This window comes from Diuraphis noxia, unplaced genomic scaffold, assembly GCF_037042655.1.
Source record: "Diuraphis noxia isolate RWA-SAM2 unplaced genomic scaffold, SU_Dnox_SAM2 contig0003, whole genome shotgun sequence".
In the NCBI taxonomy this organism is placed as follows: domain Eukaryota; kingdom Metazoa; phylum Arthropoda; class Insecta; order Hemiptera; family Aphididae; genus Diuraphis; species Diuraphis noxia.
Window position 1 is genome coordinate 74,996,202 of NW_028301713.1, and position 17,923 is coordinate 75,014,124.

Genomic DNA, 17,923 nt, shown 5'->3' on the forward strand with positions numbered 1-17,923 from the left:
TGTATACTAACATACTCATAAGTTATGTTGAAAATTTATCAGTTTTTCAAGTTCAAAATTAGTAAATTACTATTCTTAAAATTTAAAATCAAACTTGTCTTATTATATTATTCATAAATAATTTTGCCTAAACTCCATAACATAATTTGTTATTTTTGCGATAATTTTCATAAAACTATTTTATTTACTTAATTTTATGATCTAGAGATTTTGAAAAAAAAATGGGTTTATAATATATAGCATCAAACTCGTTTCAAAGAAAATCTAACCATATATTTCCTTTGATATGATAATACGAAATTTAATTTATTTTTTATGAACAAAGATTTAATCTATGAAAATCTAATTAACTTATTAGGTACTGTTCATTTTTTTTTTATTGAACATAAAAACATCAACAGCAAAGGTTATCAGTGTTTTGTTCAATACATAATAAGTGATTTCTAGAACTAAAATTATACAATTAATACGGTGTTAATTATGTGTGATTTCCACTAACATTATAATATTATCATTATCGTTAGCAGAAAGTTTAAATTGTATTATATACTATTTAAATCGGTTTTTCTTAGGAAACAAGTTACTAACATATTTTGCGATGTTTTCAATGTCTGGTCCTAATGCTTCATTCAGGTTGGTTGGAATGTTGAATTTTCTGAATTCGTCGGAATATTTATAGCACTTTGTTATTATATGTTTTACTGTTAGGTTAATCACACAGACTATGCATTGAGGCGGCTCCTCTTTGGTCATAACGAACTTGTGAGTCAGCCTTGTGTGGTCTATTCGAAGATGATTGATTATAAATTTTTCTCTCCTGTTGAGATTCGGGTCTTGCCAGTTTAAAATTGTGTTTTTTATTTCCCCGAGTTTGGTCAGTTGTATTGACCAATGCATTTTGCAAATATTTACGTTGATAGGTATTATTGTAGTTTACACTTTTATAACTCAAAATTAAATAGTTCTGAAGCAGTTCAATATTCAAAAATATTTAAAATATTCTATACAATTTTGGAGAAAAATAGCAACAAAATGTCTTGCGAAAAACAACTAAAACGAAAAACTTATACTTTAAAAAAGTTATAGGTACCTCCTAATTGAAATTTTTTAATATTTTATTATTATGTATTTTTTTTTTTATTATTATTCATATTATCATTAAAAAAAAATAAAAATTATAACTAGCAAAATATAAAAAAAAAACATTTAAGAATATTTTTTGTTAATGAATTTAGAAATCTTTGTATCCAAACTTTAACTAATTATCTATTTTCAAAAGTTGAAGTAGGTTGACATAAAAACGTTAATGTAGTAAACGATAAGGTTTCTCAGTTGAAAAAATGTAACCAATCGGCAATCATGATGATTTTCATTTCAAAAATATAGTACATATTTTTATTTAAAATATCTTATTTTATTATATCCCGTCATTGTAACTCTAACTGATACAATTTATATTTTGAATTCTTTTCTATGATAGTATTAAAACATTTTACGTTTCAACTATCAAGTTCAGCATTTAGTTTCACTTAATTCTATTCAAAATGATAATCGATCTCTGAAATTAAACTAATAGTATTTATAATATATGTGGCTTACCTGAAAAATGTTTTAAGTCTTCAACTCAAGAAAGGTTTACGGCCGAAACATTTTACTGAAAATAAATAATAAACAGTTTTTTTAAATAATGATATAGAATGTACCTACATTGAATGATTTAATTGCAAATGTTAATAATAATTTATACTCTATCTAGTCTACCTGTTTATTTTTTTTTATTATTATTATTATTAACAAAATTTTCCCTCAGTGACATAAGCCATTGAGATACAAGGATTATTGTTTACATCGAGTACTTATTTATAAAGGTATTAAGACTATGGATTATTGTACATATTTATAAAGTTTTTATATTTTGCTTTGGAGTTCTGCCTTTGAAATGAAATTAAAGGTGACTGCGAATGAGAATCTGTTCCATCTATGTTTTATATTTTCAAATTTACCATAATGATGTGATTTATTATTTTTATTTTTATTTTATTATAACAAATGCATCGGCAGCTATGGGTCATTGGCTACAAAAAAAATTACATAGTATTTATATTAACAATATATTATAACAATATTATAGTAATGCAATTTAATTTTAAATACTTATGTGGTTAATCAAATATTCCCCGACATAAAGTAAAAATATATTATTTGAATTGATTGTGAATAGACCTATTATTTTACAATTTCATAATATTCATAGATTTTGGTGTATTATTATCAAATTCTTAAAAACAAAATAATATCATACTACCTAAATTACTTTAGTACCTCAGTTTTTCATCGAGACAATATAATACAATTAATGGTATAGTAAGTGCCGATTACTGTGAAGCAAAAAAAAATGTATTTGTCAGCATTTAATTAAGATCAAAACCATCCAGGCGTCGGGTTCTAGTAACGTGATGTCTTAATATTTTCCATAATACACAGTAATGAAACTTGAAAATACACACGTTAGAATAATAAACATTTTCTCCGGTGACGGTGTGACTAACCAGGATTATAACGGCGGATAGGTAATGGTCGGAGAGTACCTACTAGAAGGAAGAAAAACAAACTTTATCTTTCCCGGTTGCCAAGTAAATGTAGGACGGCAGAAAAACCATTTATTATTACGGTTCTTGGCTCCGGAGTCCAAATAATAAATATTACAATGGTGGTGAACTGGGGGCCACGGGTGTCTATACCTCTACCCCGTACCAGCTACCGATAGTGGTTTGGTGGAGGTAAAGTAAAGCTGTATGGATGAACGAACGGATGGTCGAGAGAATGTCAGACATTTTTGAAACCCAGCTCAGAACTTATCGAAAACTTTACACTGTCGGCTACTGCTCTTTCACTCTCTCTTTCTCTGCCCCCTCTTATTTTCTATTGTTTCAAATTGTAAATGGACTCTCCAAACTATATCGTCAGCAATGGCAGTAGCGACTGTAGTAGCAACGTCCTTACAAAAGGAACCAATTAACTCAGATTTATTGTCCGAAGGCGTAACATTTTAATTGAAACAAAAACTTGAATATATGTTTGTGTATGTGTGTATTTATATGTGTATCTATGTATGTTCTGTGTTTATAAGTATAAAATCACTTCCCGGAAAAACGAACAAATTTCATTACTTCACTCTCCTTTAATCAGAGGATTGGAAAATCATGAGTACCAAAATGCCACTTAGCAAAACATGTAAGTACATATAATGGTATCGATAAGACTTGTTATGATTCTTTCTAATGTAATTTTGTTCAATTATAACAAATAATGTTATTGTCTTGAATACTTTCAACTTATTTAAGTAACTTTTATGAGTTTATGGCTATAATATTATCATAGTGATAACCACAACAAAAAAGGCGGGTAAGTCGTGGACGTCGCTCTGCTGTACAATAGGTTATAAGTGGGTTAATGTAATGGATGGAATTAAATTTGAATCCAATGATATTATATCATTGTATACGAAAAACGATTCTGAGCGAAGACGGTTTATCTGTCTAGGATATATTATAGATTAATAAAAATTTTCAAATCTTAGATTAAAAAAGAAAAATTTTTATGAATTTCTAGTTTGAAATAATTTGCGAATTTTCGTGATTTTCGTGATTTTTACATGTTGTCAAAATTCAAACTTTGAATGCTTGTAAAAAAAAATTGTGACTACGCATTTCTTTTATTTTTCAATTTCTATTGTAAAAATATGATAGGAGCCATGTATTGAATTTTCAAATCTTAGATATAAAAGGAAAATTTTTTATGAATTTCTAGCATAAAATAATTTATGAATTTTCGTGATTTTCGTGATTTTTACGTATGTTGTCAAAATTCAAACTTTGAATCCTTGTAAACAAAAAATTGTGACTATGAATTTATTTTATTTTTCAACTGCTATTGTTAAAATGTGTTAAAAGCCTTGTATTAAATTTTCAAGCTTTTCTACCGAACAAATACATTTTTATCGATATTTATAGAAAAAAAAAAGCGGGTAAGTCGTGGATGTCGCTCTGCTGTACAGTAGGTTATTGTAATCGATAGGATTAAATTTGAATGCAATGATAGGTATCATTGTATACGAAAAACGATTCTGAACGAAGATGATTTGTCAGTCTAGGATATATTATATTTAAATATTGTCATATATTCTATTTTGAAACAAATATTTTATTTTTCAATTAAGACGCATTTTGCATAAGACATGGTTAATCAATTAGTGTAGTTATCATCAATTCATAATACCTTATATTATCATAGATATACATATACCTGGTTTGACGATAAATCCTTATCATTACGCGATTTCATAAAAATTTAAAACTCAAACACTCAAAACATTTTTCTTATAATGAAGATTCAAATTTTCTCTATAGCTATTTGAAGAAAAACTTATGGAAAACTTAGTGTTGAATTTTATAACTTTAGATAAAAATACAAACAATATTATGAATTTTGAACTACAAAATAGTCTGAGTCTCCGCTCAGAATCGTTTTTCGTATACAATGATATAATATCATTGGATTTAAATTTAATTCCATCCATTACAGTAACCCACTTGTAATACCTACTGTACAGCAGAGCGACATCCACGACTTACCCGTTTTTTGTTTGTTTTTTTTTGTACCTGTACAAATATTGAATATAATATTTTAAAAAAAACTTATATCTTATAGTAATTAATTCTAACATTCATAAAACCATATAACAGTAATTAATAATCCATGGTAAAATATACTGTCGCAATATATTTATATCTTTCTCTTTCTCTCTCTCTCTCTCTCTCTCTCTCTCTAATGGCATATCTACAGTATAGTTTACATCATGTGGATTATAAGCTTAGATTGATTAATTATAACAACGAAGAACGATATTACGATATTAGTATGTTAATAAATCATCGATTCGATATTAGATTTACTCATTCTAGTTAACTCATTACAACTCACTGAATGTCTTTAGTTAATCCACACTGTTACATTACACCCTGTACTGGAATATTAAAGATCCTGATTATTGAGTAGTTGATGACGATATTCATCCAGTATTTGTCCTCATGGAAAGTAAATATTATATGTGTAGAGATTATGAATATAAATTCCACTTAATACATCAGCAATGCTCTCTCGGAGACCACTACATACATATCACACTACTGCTCAGTTTAGAATCAGTAGCAATATATAAGCGTTAAAATTGTTACTTTATTTTATCGTCATAAAGGACCAGATCTGATATTATTTAAAACCATTTATAATATACGACTTACATAGATGTCAGTTTCTGAATATTTAAAATTGTAAATTTAATATTACTTTAAACATTAGACCAAAAAACATCAGTTTATGAAATAGGCAACCATAACATTTGACAAATTCATGAAATATTGATGAAAGTTCATCATCTAAACAATATCAACTTGATTAATAGTTCAGCAGTAAACAACAATACCTGATAATAAACAAAGAAGTGGAAAATGATATTTCTCCTACATAATATATAGATAAAGCTTATTTAACACAGTTTTGTCAAGCATAAGGGAAACTTTACAAATAAACGTATACTACTGACTAAACTTGGGTCAGAAAAATAAATTACTGTTGACGTCAAATATTGTAGATAAACAAAGTTTAATTAAAATTATATGTTTAGTGAGAAAAATACTTTTCAATATATTTATTTAGGTATTTCATATCAATAATATTAATAATATTTATATTAATAATATAATATTAATAATATAATATTTAAAATATTATTCTTTTTAAACATTTTTTTTTAATGTTGATAAAAATATAAATTTATTTTCTATAATTTTTTCTATTCGTAAATTAAGCCCATTATACAAAACTCATAAAATATAAATATTAAAATATAAAACTTAACCATTTATATTTTTTGCATATTTAATTTATTTTTATTTATGACATAGATAATCTAAAGGTGGAGCGATAATAAACCATTTCCATTTATATATTCCATAAATATAAGTACAAGGTCAAATTCAACACGATATTTCTCACGACCAGGATAGTAAAGTTACTAAGACTAATTCATACACTTAAATCATGTCAACCAAATTTAAAAAAGTGTAAGTTGCTATACTTCTGTTGTAGTGTTGTATAATTGTGTTTAAAGTTTAAACGATTAAAAGTTGAAATAAATTAGTAATTAATTAGTTGTATGCAACTAATTTCCAGTAAAAGTTAATGCTCGAATAATAATAATTCAATTAGAAACTATTATTTGTGGCAGTCTTTTCACATATTATTTTAACCAATAGTAATAGCAGTAATAATATCAATTATTTCACTTAGAATCCAAAAACGTATCATCCGAATCTAGTTACTGGGAACGTTTAAAGTCTTACTAGTCATAATACAACACAATTCGTAAGTATTTATTATGTATTATGTAAGTATGTGATATTTAACAAAAATATAACTTAATTATTAATTTTTAATTAGTTTAATAATTATTATTTAATATGTTGCATAAGAATATTTATTTATTTATTTATTTGGTAACGGGCTGGGCCCTATACAACAGTTTAACATAATACTATAATATATAATTTAAATAATTAATACAATGACACAATTAAATTTATATAAGATAATAACTACAGAATAATAAGTATAATAATGATAATAAAAAAAATATATATAACTTGATAAAATAAATAAAAATGAATGTATAATTTATATACATATATTTAAACACGGGTATAAATGTGCATGGTGATTGGTGAATTTGAATGAGTATGGGAAATATAATGTTAATATTTTTCTAAAAACATCACACTCTTCACCACACCATATGGAATAATACTAATCATAAATCATGATAGGTATTCGACAAATTTAAATCCCCAGAACAATAGATATAGATGTTAGATTATTTTTTAGAAAATATTACAATAGTCAATAGAATTCTTGATCTGTTGTTAAATATTATGAAATTATACATCGTATTTTCGTTTTTAACGCAATATATATATATATTTAAATTTATAACAGTTAAATGAATTATTTCCATAAAGTAAAATCTTATGTTTTAATACTATATAAATTTATTTTAAAGTTTTATTCAATGGAAATTGAAAATGATATTATTTATTAAGTAACAAAATATAAATCAATCATAATTAAATCATAGACTTATCAAAACGATTAAGAATTTCATTATTCTCAAGAATCTCAGTATTTCAAAATAAATGAATAAATGAAATATCATCAAATGATATTCTATAAGTAATTTCTTAATTTTTATACTCATATTCGTAGGAGAAATCTCTATAATTTTGATTTTATGTTGAAGCAGAAAACTATCACTCAAATATTGGAAAATAAAATAGTACACAAAAATCATCATGAAGAGTTCCCATAACCACTTCACTCCTGTTTCGTAACAGTTTTTTGTTCCTACACTATGAGCTGTGCAAACTACGATATCTGCAATTAGTGCAATTATATATCCGATTGATTGGATTCGATAAGTGGATGAGTATACAGTTCTGAATGGACATATACAGGATATACGACTTACATCCGTATAACGCTAGACGGTCGTATATCTGAAATACAGAAAGACTTAACGGTTCATTTATATCATCAGTGATATTTTTTATCAGTTTTAAATTGCCGATTACTTAACCATGAAATGAAATATGAACCCTATTCTTTATGACATACCAAAACCAAGCCCGTTGATATTTGTTTTTTGTTTTTTATTTTAACTGATATCCATTCGTAGTTTGTTAAGTAAATCATATTTAGCTTTCGGAAACATGTCAAAAACAGAAGAAATTTTATGAATAATATTGCTATACCAAATAAATACATAATTATGATTTACTAAAAATAAATAGCTTAATATATTCACGTTCAAGAAAAAGTGAAGACTATTTTTTTTAAATATTTATTTGTAGATAAAATTATTTTAGTTTATAATACAGCTGGGTAGTAAAGCTACATATCCTATAAAATATAAATATTATATTAAATAAATACGTCACACATTTTTACCATAAAAAATTAGCTGTATAGCATAAAATAGCATAAAATATGAAGCTGTAGACTTCATATGACATTTATATTATATATAATATACGAAACTGTTAATATCGTTGTAAACACTTATTCATGCATATCTTTTAACTTTCTGTAACTAATGGCCTTTGTTGTCGATGTTCTTTTGTGACCAAAAAAAAAACAATTGAACATTTGAAAACATATCAGGAATTAACAGCTGTTACAAAAACACCCGTGAATTTTGATAAAACTTTACACATGGATATTACTTTTAAAAATTAATGAAAGTCTATAATCTAAACGATATGAATTAAATTAACAGCAGTTAACAAACTATGCAATACTGGATAGTTTATAAATATGTGAAAAAGAAAATTTCTCCTGGAAATTTGAATACCTACAACTTATTTCACTCAGTTTAATCAAGTGTTCATAATTTAATTAAACCTATACTTCTCGCATCTATATAGATGTATGGGGAAAATGTAACAAATAAACGTACTACTGGCCAACGGATTTATAGGTGGTTAGAAAATGAACTATTAAAGACGTAAATTATCGGAAATAGACGAATTTCAATAGGAATAATCTGTATCATAATATAAATATAATAAACCTTAGTAAGTTATTGAAATAAAGTTTTAAATGTACTGAAGAAAACGTTAACAATAATCAAAGATATAACCCAATGGCTTATGTGTCACCGACGGTATATTTCGTTTTAATAAAAAAATAAATAATAATAATCAAAGATTACTTAGAGATTTAACTTATCAAAATGTAATTAAAGTTGAACTTTGAATTGCAATACTATAATATAATATGAATTGTCATATTATCTATGTGTTAAATGTTTCGCCCTTGAGCAGTATTTCTTTATTAATCCACAGAGTAACAGTTATTAAATAGTTATACATGCATAAAACTCAATTACCAGCTTAAATCTTAATACTAGATTGGGGAATACAATGTATTGACAATAAACTAGAAAATCTAATGTTGCTGAAAAAGGCATTAGGAATCGAAGGACTGTCCAATTGACACACTAAAATATTTTAAGAAAACAATATAATTAATAAATTAGTGGCCAATACAACAAGACTAATCTTAGATGGTATATAAAAAAAACAGTACGTTACAAATTAGAATGGACTTTTTTTTTTATACATATATAAATAAATGTATTTAAAATCTGTAATATAATAAAACAATAAGTAAATTTGAGTTTTTTATACAAGGTTTGGAGGCTTGAGTGAAGGGTGCGTCCATTAACACTACTTCAAACTGATTTTTTTTTTTTATTATTTAGGGAAGTAAATCACGAGGCCAATTTCGTTTTAATCGACGGGGAGGGTTATCCGGGAGAGTCTTAGATGAGAGGTTTTAAATTAGCGGGTTTGGATGATTATTTGTTTTAGAATGAAATTTTTTATATCGTGTTGAAGCGAAGGTGTGAAGAGTTGGAATGTTCAGGTCTTTATGGATTGTATGATTACTAACATACCAAGGTGCATTTGTCAGAAGACGGAGACTAATCGACTGAAAGGATTGGAGAAGATTTAGGTTTAAGTTTTTGGTTGAGCCCCAGATTTGAATACCGTATGTCAATGCAGGACGAATTAATTGTTTATATACAAGAGTTTTGTCACTAAGTAATATTTTAGAACGGAGAAGTTGACGAAGTTTATGTAGTTTGAGTTTTATTGATTTTCTTTTGGTTTTGATGTGAGTGGCCCGTGTTAATATTTGGTCCATATGAATACCTAGATATTTTACTGAACTTTCTTTAGGGATAGTTTCGTTATTGAGAATAAACGAGGGGCTGTTATTTAGTCGAAACGTAAATGTGATATGTGATGATTTGTTTTCATTTATTTTTATTCTCCATAGATTAAACCAATTTTGTAGGTCATATAGATGGGATAGAATGGTCTTAAAACTTTTTGTCATTTTCATATATTTTCTAGTAAATTTAGTGATCAATAAACTTAATTAAACTATTTTTTAAGGTATCACAAATCGTATAAACAATATTCAGTAACATATAACTATAACAGCAATAGTAAACCAAATACAATAAGGTTAGGTTATTAGTCATACTATTTAAATAAATGTAATAATTGGGAAAAAAATTTTACTTTTAAGTAGGTATTATTGTATTTTTATTTAAGTATCATAGTTAATTATAAATTTGACCTAAAGTATCTTTCGTAGACATAATATTTATTTAAACAATAAGTATTTCTCGTACCTTCGATTAAACAATTTCTTCCAACCACTGTGTTAAATATAATTTTTATTAAATAATCATTAATCTATAAATATAAGTAGTGTATTCATAATTTAACTTCTTATATTTATATTAAAGACATCAGGTACCTATCAACTATTGTGGATTCGGTGAATTCGCTTATAAGACCATAACATCATTAGTCACTGTCCTAACAAAGCCATGTGGAAATTACAATCGTTTTATTATAAACACAAACCTTCACTGGGATAAAATAACATCATATTAGATATCCTTAGATGACACATTTAGTGAAATTTAGTGATAAAGTTTACGTAGTCCTTAAAATACCATTATGAGCATCCAATTGATTAAAACGGTATATTCAAATTTGAGTACAATAAACGCAAATTACCAATTATCTTGGATTATAGATATTTTATAAATATTAATTCCTGTTTGTTGATATTAATTTAGAAGTTTGTTGGTAAAAATTTCTTACGTTTCAACATTCAATAACTTAAGGAGGTAAATATGTGATATCAGAATTTATAAGAACAAATTTCCAAACAAAATTATTTTTAAAAGAAAAAAAAATGAGAATATATTTAATCAAGACAAATCCTCATATTAATTAATTTTAAACACGAGATAATGTTAAATTTAACGAAATACTAGAAAATCATAGTAAAATGGCTATTGAAATATTTATTCTATAGTATTATATTTATTATTTTATAATAACATAATATTTTATTTTAAACAAGTATATTTTAGTTCCATATTTTTATATTTATAATTTAAATTTAAGTTGCAAGATACTGTGTCTGAACTAAAGATTTTTTAGATGAATGAAATACATTAGAATGGTATTGTAGAAACAAACATTTTTTTAAATATCTTCTTATGAAAACAAATATTTAAATTAAAGAAATACTCAACAAGTTCCATGTGACATCTTTGAATAATGCAATTTAAATCGAGATGATACTTTTAAAAGGTGAATTTTAATTATTTTAATATAATTTCACTAAGCTTTATGAAAGACTATACTGACAAGTAGTTGACATTTTTTCAGTAAAAGCGGAAAAAGGTTTTAAACTTTAAATAAATGTAAGTAAATACAATTTTGAAAAAGTTCCGTATCGAATACATTTTGAATGCAGTAATTTATAAGTATAATTACCCAACTTCAAGTCTGGTTTTTATGACTTCAGCACTTTTATTTAGTAGAGATTGCATCACTCAATATTATTTAGTTATCGTTATCAAACTTAACAGAATATAAATGAATCAATAGAAAAATAATAAATGTCTTTATAATATAATTTGATGTATAATCAGTTTGTTCTAGTAAATAATGATTGTTTCTGTGTGTATCCAATTACGTGTTATATAATGATAAAACAATTAATTAGATCATTCGATCATGACACTTTAGAAGTTTAGGCATATTCTTATTTCTTGATAAAAGTGTGTTATATTTTTAGATTCTACCACCATTATTTTAAAAATATTATTCGAAATTCCCAGATTAAGGAAGTTCTTGCATGATTCTTCTGTTTCTAACAATTTTTCGTAGATCCGTTTATATTAATTGCATTGCATTAAAATCTGGATTTAATTTTGGATGTAATCGCAATTAAAGTAAGTAAACTTACTTAATTAATCATAATTTATGTGTATATAAACTATAAATAATATTAAAATTAGGTTAGTCTAGCTTAAAAGTTTTTAAAAATGTTAGTACTGTTAGTGTTATGTATAACAATAGTTGATAAATGTATTGTTTTGTTTCCCAAATAAAATTATTCAACAAACGCTAACTTGCAATGACTATGACAAATTTGTCTACTCCAACATTTGCTCAGTCCCTATCCTTTTTTAATGTTAACTTTTATAATAAATATCGAAATTCATGTCATGAAATATACATGAGTAGGTATGTGCAGTATTTGCAGACTATCTTTTGCTATTTACATATATGGTTTTAATCAATACCGTACTCGTTTTTATGCGTCTTGTAATATAACAAAGACGTAAAAAAATAACAATCAAATCCAAAATATTAATGTAATTTATCACCTTAAAATAAAGCCTATATCAAAAAATTCAGCACGACAATAAGATAAAATTTAATTTATATTTTATTCATAAGTTTTGATAAAGTATTCTTTTTCGTATATAAATCGTATGATATTGCATATAATATGATAAACTGGTATAAGGTATGATATTATGAATTTACGTAACCATAATAAACTTAACGCAAAATGCATTGAAATATTGCATTCATATATTACCGTTTAAATCGTCAAATATATTCTTATATTCAGGCTAAAAAATATTAAAATTAACGCTCAAATCACAATACGTTTAAAAAATAGTGCAACAAAAAATAATATCAACAAAATAATAAGCGAAAAATTTGTATCCATCACTTTCTAGTGCTCATCGGGTATATTTATTTATTTATTTATACATTATAAACGGTTAGGTACCCTTTGGTATTAATAGTACAGAAAGTATAAAGTTTCAATATGACACTATAAGAGTTAACAATTATTAGGATAATAATAATAATAATAGAATATGAATACAATGAAATAAAATAGCAATGATAGTGAATGATAATTAATTAATAATTTATGGCATGAATTAATTTATAACATTTAACATTATACCTACAATTTGGTTAACAGATAATGACACATTTCAACTTTAATATTTACCTTAATCCTAATAATAATAATAATAATAATAATAAACACGGTATTTAATTTATTGATAGATAATCTAGCCTAGATTTAAACCTAGGTATAAATTTTGTTTAAATAAATCACGTGACATAAAGAAGAAATCTATGTGATCGGCTATAACATTACATAATGAAGAGAGCTCTAGGGAAAAAAGATGTAGAACTATAGTTGTTTTTATAAAATGGTACATGAAACAAATTCGATTTTCTTAAATAGTGATTTGGTGTTTTAAAACCAATCATAGATAGCAATTCCGGAGAATCAATAAGACCGTTCAGTAAATCAAATAAGAACATAATATCTGAAACATTCCTTCTTAGTTTACAACTTGTAAATCCAAAACCCGAGTTTTGCAAACTGGTTGTAATAGGTATATTCAATTTATAACATAAAAGTTTTAAAAATTTATACTGAACTTTTTCAATCGCCTCCTTGTATGAAGAATAACTTGGAAACCAGACTACAGAGCAAAACTCAAGATGAGATTTGACAAAAAAAAAATAATAATGTTTTAAATGTATAAATATTTTTAAAAATTTTCGTACTTCTATTAATGAACTCTAACATTTTAAAGGATTTTTTAATTATGGTATTAATATGTATTAAAAAAGACATATTGGTTTCGATAAAAATTCCTAGGCATCTAACAGAATTGTCACGCGTTATGACACAGTTATCAATTTTATAATTATAATAAATTGCATTATCTAATCGAGAAAAAATAATAACACTACATCTACTTATGTTTAAAGGCAGGCGATTATGATGGCTCCAAATTGCAAACCAATCCAAATTTGAGATTACTAAAAATTAAATATATTGGCTTAATTAATACAAAATTACACAATTTTAGAAATATTGATGGTACACCATCAGATTTTGTATTAATATTTATATATATTTATATCTAAATTATTTAAAAAAAATCATTAATTTCATTTTTATCAATAATCCAAGAGCTGAAATTAATATTAATATTGTTCATTAAAGCCATATTTGAAATTATTTGGAACTCTTCGTTAAAGTTTATTGAATCAGAAACATAAATACTAGAAAAGTAGTTCGCAAATAATTGAACTGTTTCAGAAATATTTTAAGATGTGTGATTATGATATTTAACGCAATCTGGTTCAACATAGCTTTTTTTTCAGTGAGTTAATATATTTCCAGAAAGGTTTAATACTTTTTGGATGCGGTTTTCTAAATTTTTAATATGTTGTGTGTGGCAGAAAGACACTAACTATTTGCATTTCTTACGAAGGTTAGAGAATATAAGATAATCTTGATGGAAATAACTATAAGTTTAAATATTTTATGAGCACATTTCTTATTAATAATGAGTTTTTTGAGCTCAGCATTTGCCTAAACAGGAGAAAAATTATTAAATATTTTTGTTTTGAGTGCATGTAAAAAAAAAATATGATAAATTATTTCTTAAAACTTAATTATTTGAACATCAAATGATAAAGTATCATCTAGATTAAGTTAAAAATTGATGTTAGATAGAAAAAGGGAAATTTCATTAAAATTACAGTTTTTAAAATTATATACGAGTGGAAATTCATAAGAATTATGTAAAGAGGAATCAGTAAATTGTATATATAATTCTAAAAGAAGATGATAATCATCAATTATTGGAACCAAGGGATTCGGAGGAATAGACAATAGAAGTAAATTCTACATCAGAACTAAGAAATATACAATCAAGAGTAGGACCTAAAGAGTTTTTAATACGATTAAACTGTTTTAAATTAAAAATATTTACAAAAGAATTAAGTAATATATTTCCAGGGACATTACCTTGAAAACTTGGTTCATTAGACCAATCGAAGCTGTTTAAAATAAAATCACCACTTATAATAAAATGGTAATCAAGACGATTTTTATTTTACTGACGGTGGTTTTTAGAAATATCTGTTCGATTCCAGTTACAAAGAAACATGTATTAATTCACAGCATATTTTTTTATTTGCCACAATAATTAATACACCACCTCCACGCAGTTTACCGTACATCAAACTACGATCATCCCTGTATAAATTATAGTCATTAAAACCAAGTTCCGCATCAAAAACATTATCATTTAACCATTTTCATTTAAACAAACTATATCATAATTCACATTTAATAAGACATTATGTAACAAAATTATCTTTGTTAAAATACCACGGATATTTTGAAAAAAAAATATTAATTATAAAAAATTTTCATCTCAAGGTTTATTGTATATTGTAGAAGAGCATAAAATTTAACTCTCGTAAATGTATCCCTATCAATTAACATCATGGTCGCTGTTTGTATATTGTTTTAATACAAGTACAGAATAGTTTATGGTTTGTAATTCGTAAATTAATATTATCATTCCACACTAATGGCTTGACTGAGTAATATGCACGTATATTACACATGGCATGTGAAATATCATAATATCATATAAATACTCATGAACTGATTTCCACATAATATTGAACATTTTCTTATTTTAAACTAATAAAATAAAGTCAAAAATGTATCAAAATAAATTCAAAATTCCGTTTTTTTGTATTAGGTACATTGTAAATTGTATCTATCTGCTATTTACGTTAAAAATTTACAATTATGTGTATTTACTGCTAATTTATTATTAATTTAACTATTAAAAAATTAATTCACGTACCTATTATTACTAATTTTGTGTATAATAATTTAATATTACACAATGGCCAATTTATTTATTTAAAAACATGCTAATAACTTTAAGAAATTGTTAATGAGAGAATGTATAATTACCACACCTAGTGTTATCACGTATTATAGTATATACCATAACCTCATATTTGTAAGTTTAATTATATAATTATTTATATATTAAAACATGATTATTAATTTAACCCAAACAAAATAAATAAACTAGAATATACCGATAAAAAATCATTTTATTTTTAAGAATCAGAATTTCTTCTTAACCGTACAAAAAAAAAAGTAAAATTCAGATGAATAGTTTATGATGTATTTTGACAGAATTTTCGAGACATACTTTTTTCTCGTGTTGCTTGGAAGTTAAAACTACTTTTTTATCATTTAAAAAAAATATATTATTCAATTTTTTACCAAGGTTTTATTACCAAACGTTTCCGTTATATATTTTTTTATTTATGATAGTTTGACAAAAAAGTTTAGAAATACTATAAACAAAAACAAACTACCACTACCAATAAAATATTTTTAGTATTACTTTAAAATGTTGTAAAACTTAATACTTTAATAATTCTTAACTTACAATATTTGTTTTAGTGAAAGATTATGTTATAATACCAACCATGGATTATAGACAATAATTAATAATTAAGTTACTTAAATAGAAATACAACTCAAAGGATGAATAGAATGATTATAATGGACAACTCTAATGAAAAACATGTATAAAAAATAATTAAACCTGTTTTGTTATAAATAAAATTGGATAATAGCGATGTCCTTTATACAAAATAATTATTATTACAGCATCTAATATAAAATTTATTTCAGATTTTGACTGAAGTGTTGAATGTATTGATTTTATAATGAAGTATGTGTATTTTTTTTTGTTGGTCATCACTTTTTGAAGCAGTAAAATTTCCAAAGTTTTTAACTATGATAGTTTATTCTGGTAGAAAATTGGAACTACATAGTTGATACTTTGGTGGTAAAAAATAAAAATTATACAGTGCTTTCAAAATATAAGCGAACAACCAAAATGAATTAAGGAAAACTGAAATTTTTACGCAAAATCAGTATTTGACAAATTCTATATAGTTTGTTTATGTAAATAAAAACAAATAACAATAAAACGTGTTGGAATTTTATTTTATTTTTCAGTTTTATTAGGTAAAATATTTTAAAATATAACATATGGTTGCTCATAATTTGATCATACACTATTAAAAAATATATACAATAAATTCAATTCCTGGAAACTCAAAACTTTTACATATATCATATTATATGTTACTAAACACAATGATATTTTTGAAATATTTAGATTTAATATTATATTATTTGAATATTATATACTATTAGATATTAATTTATAATAAATTCAATGTTTTAGGCAAAAACAACCTACCGTAATACTAGTATTGAAAAAAATTTTTTTAATAGCACTATCAAAAAATCTATATATATAATATGATTTATCTTAGGTGATTCATCATCACCTAGCTGGAACCGCTGAAGCTTGGGTAAGAAATTTGCACAGTATTCAGAATGTTTTATTCAATCTGTTTCAAAAAAGAACAATAAGAACAACTGAGGTAATAGATAGTAATAAAAATAAACTTAAGACAAATAGATAAATGTAACAGAGCGTAGAAACCTCCGAGTGGAGGTACTACAATAAGAAAAAAAGTGGATGTCGCTCTGCTGTACAGTAGGTTACAAGTGGGTTACTGTAATGGATGGAGTTAAATTTGAATCCAATGATATTATATCATTGTATACGAAAAACGATTCTGAGCGAAGACGGTTTATCTGTCTAGGATATATTATAGATTATTAAAAAATTTCAGATCTTAGATTTAAAAGGAACATTTTTTATGAATTTCTAGCATAAATTAATTTACAAATTTTCGTGATTTTTACACAATATGTTGTCAAAATTCAAACTTTGAATGCTAATAAAAAAAAAAAATGTGACTTTATATTTATTTTATTTTTCAACTGCTATTGTAAAAATATGTTACGCGCCTTGTATTAAATTTTCAAATCTTAGATCTAAAAAAAAAACTTATATGAATTTCTATCTAAGATAAATTATCTGTCCAAATTGGACATTGCCGTAATATTTACGTATTTAGTCAAAATTTGAACTTTAAACGAAAACTTTAAAAAAAAAAAACTAAGAAAGTTG

General features: G+C 24.9%; 1 protein-coding gene across 5 annotated transcripts in view; it reads right to left on the reverse strand.

Moving 5' to 3' along the window:
- The window catches only part of Nmdar2 (glutamate ionotropic receptor NMDA type subunit 2), a 316,208-nt gene that overhangs the window by 244,991 nt on the left and 53,294 nt on the right, over positions 1–17,923 (reverse strand). For all 5 annotated transcript variants that reach the window (XM_089222116.1, XM_089222117.1, XM_089222118.1 and 2 more), the window contains exon 3: positions 1,600–1,654. The gene's annotated coding sequence lies outside the window, so the exon portion shown is untranslated. The remainder of the gene's footprint in view (positions 1–1,599; positions 1,655–17,923) is intronic.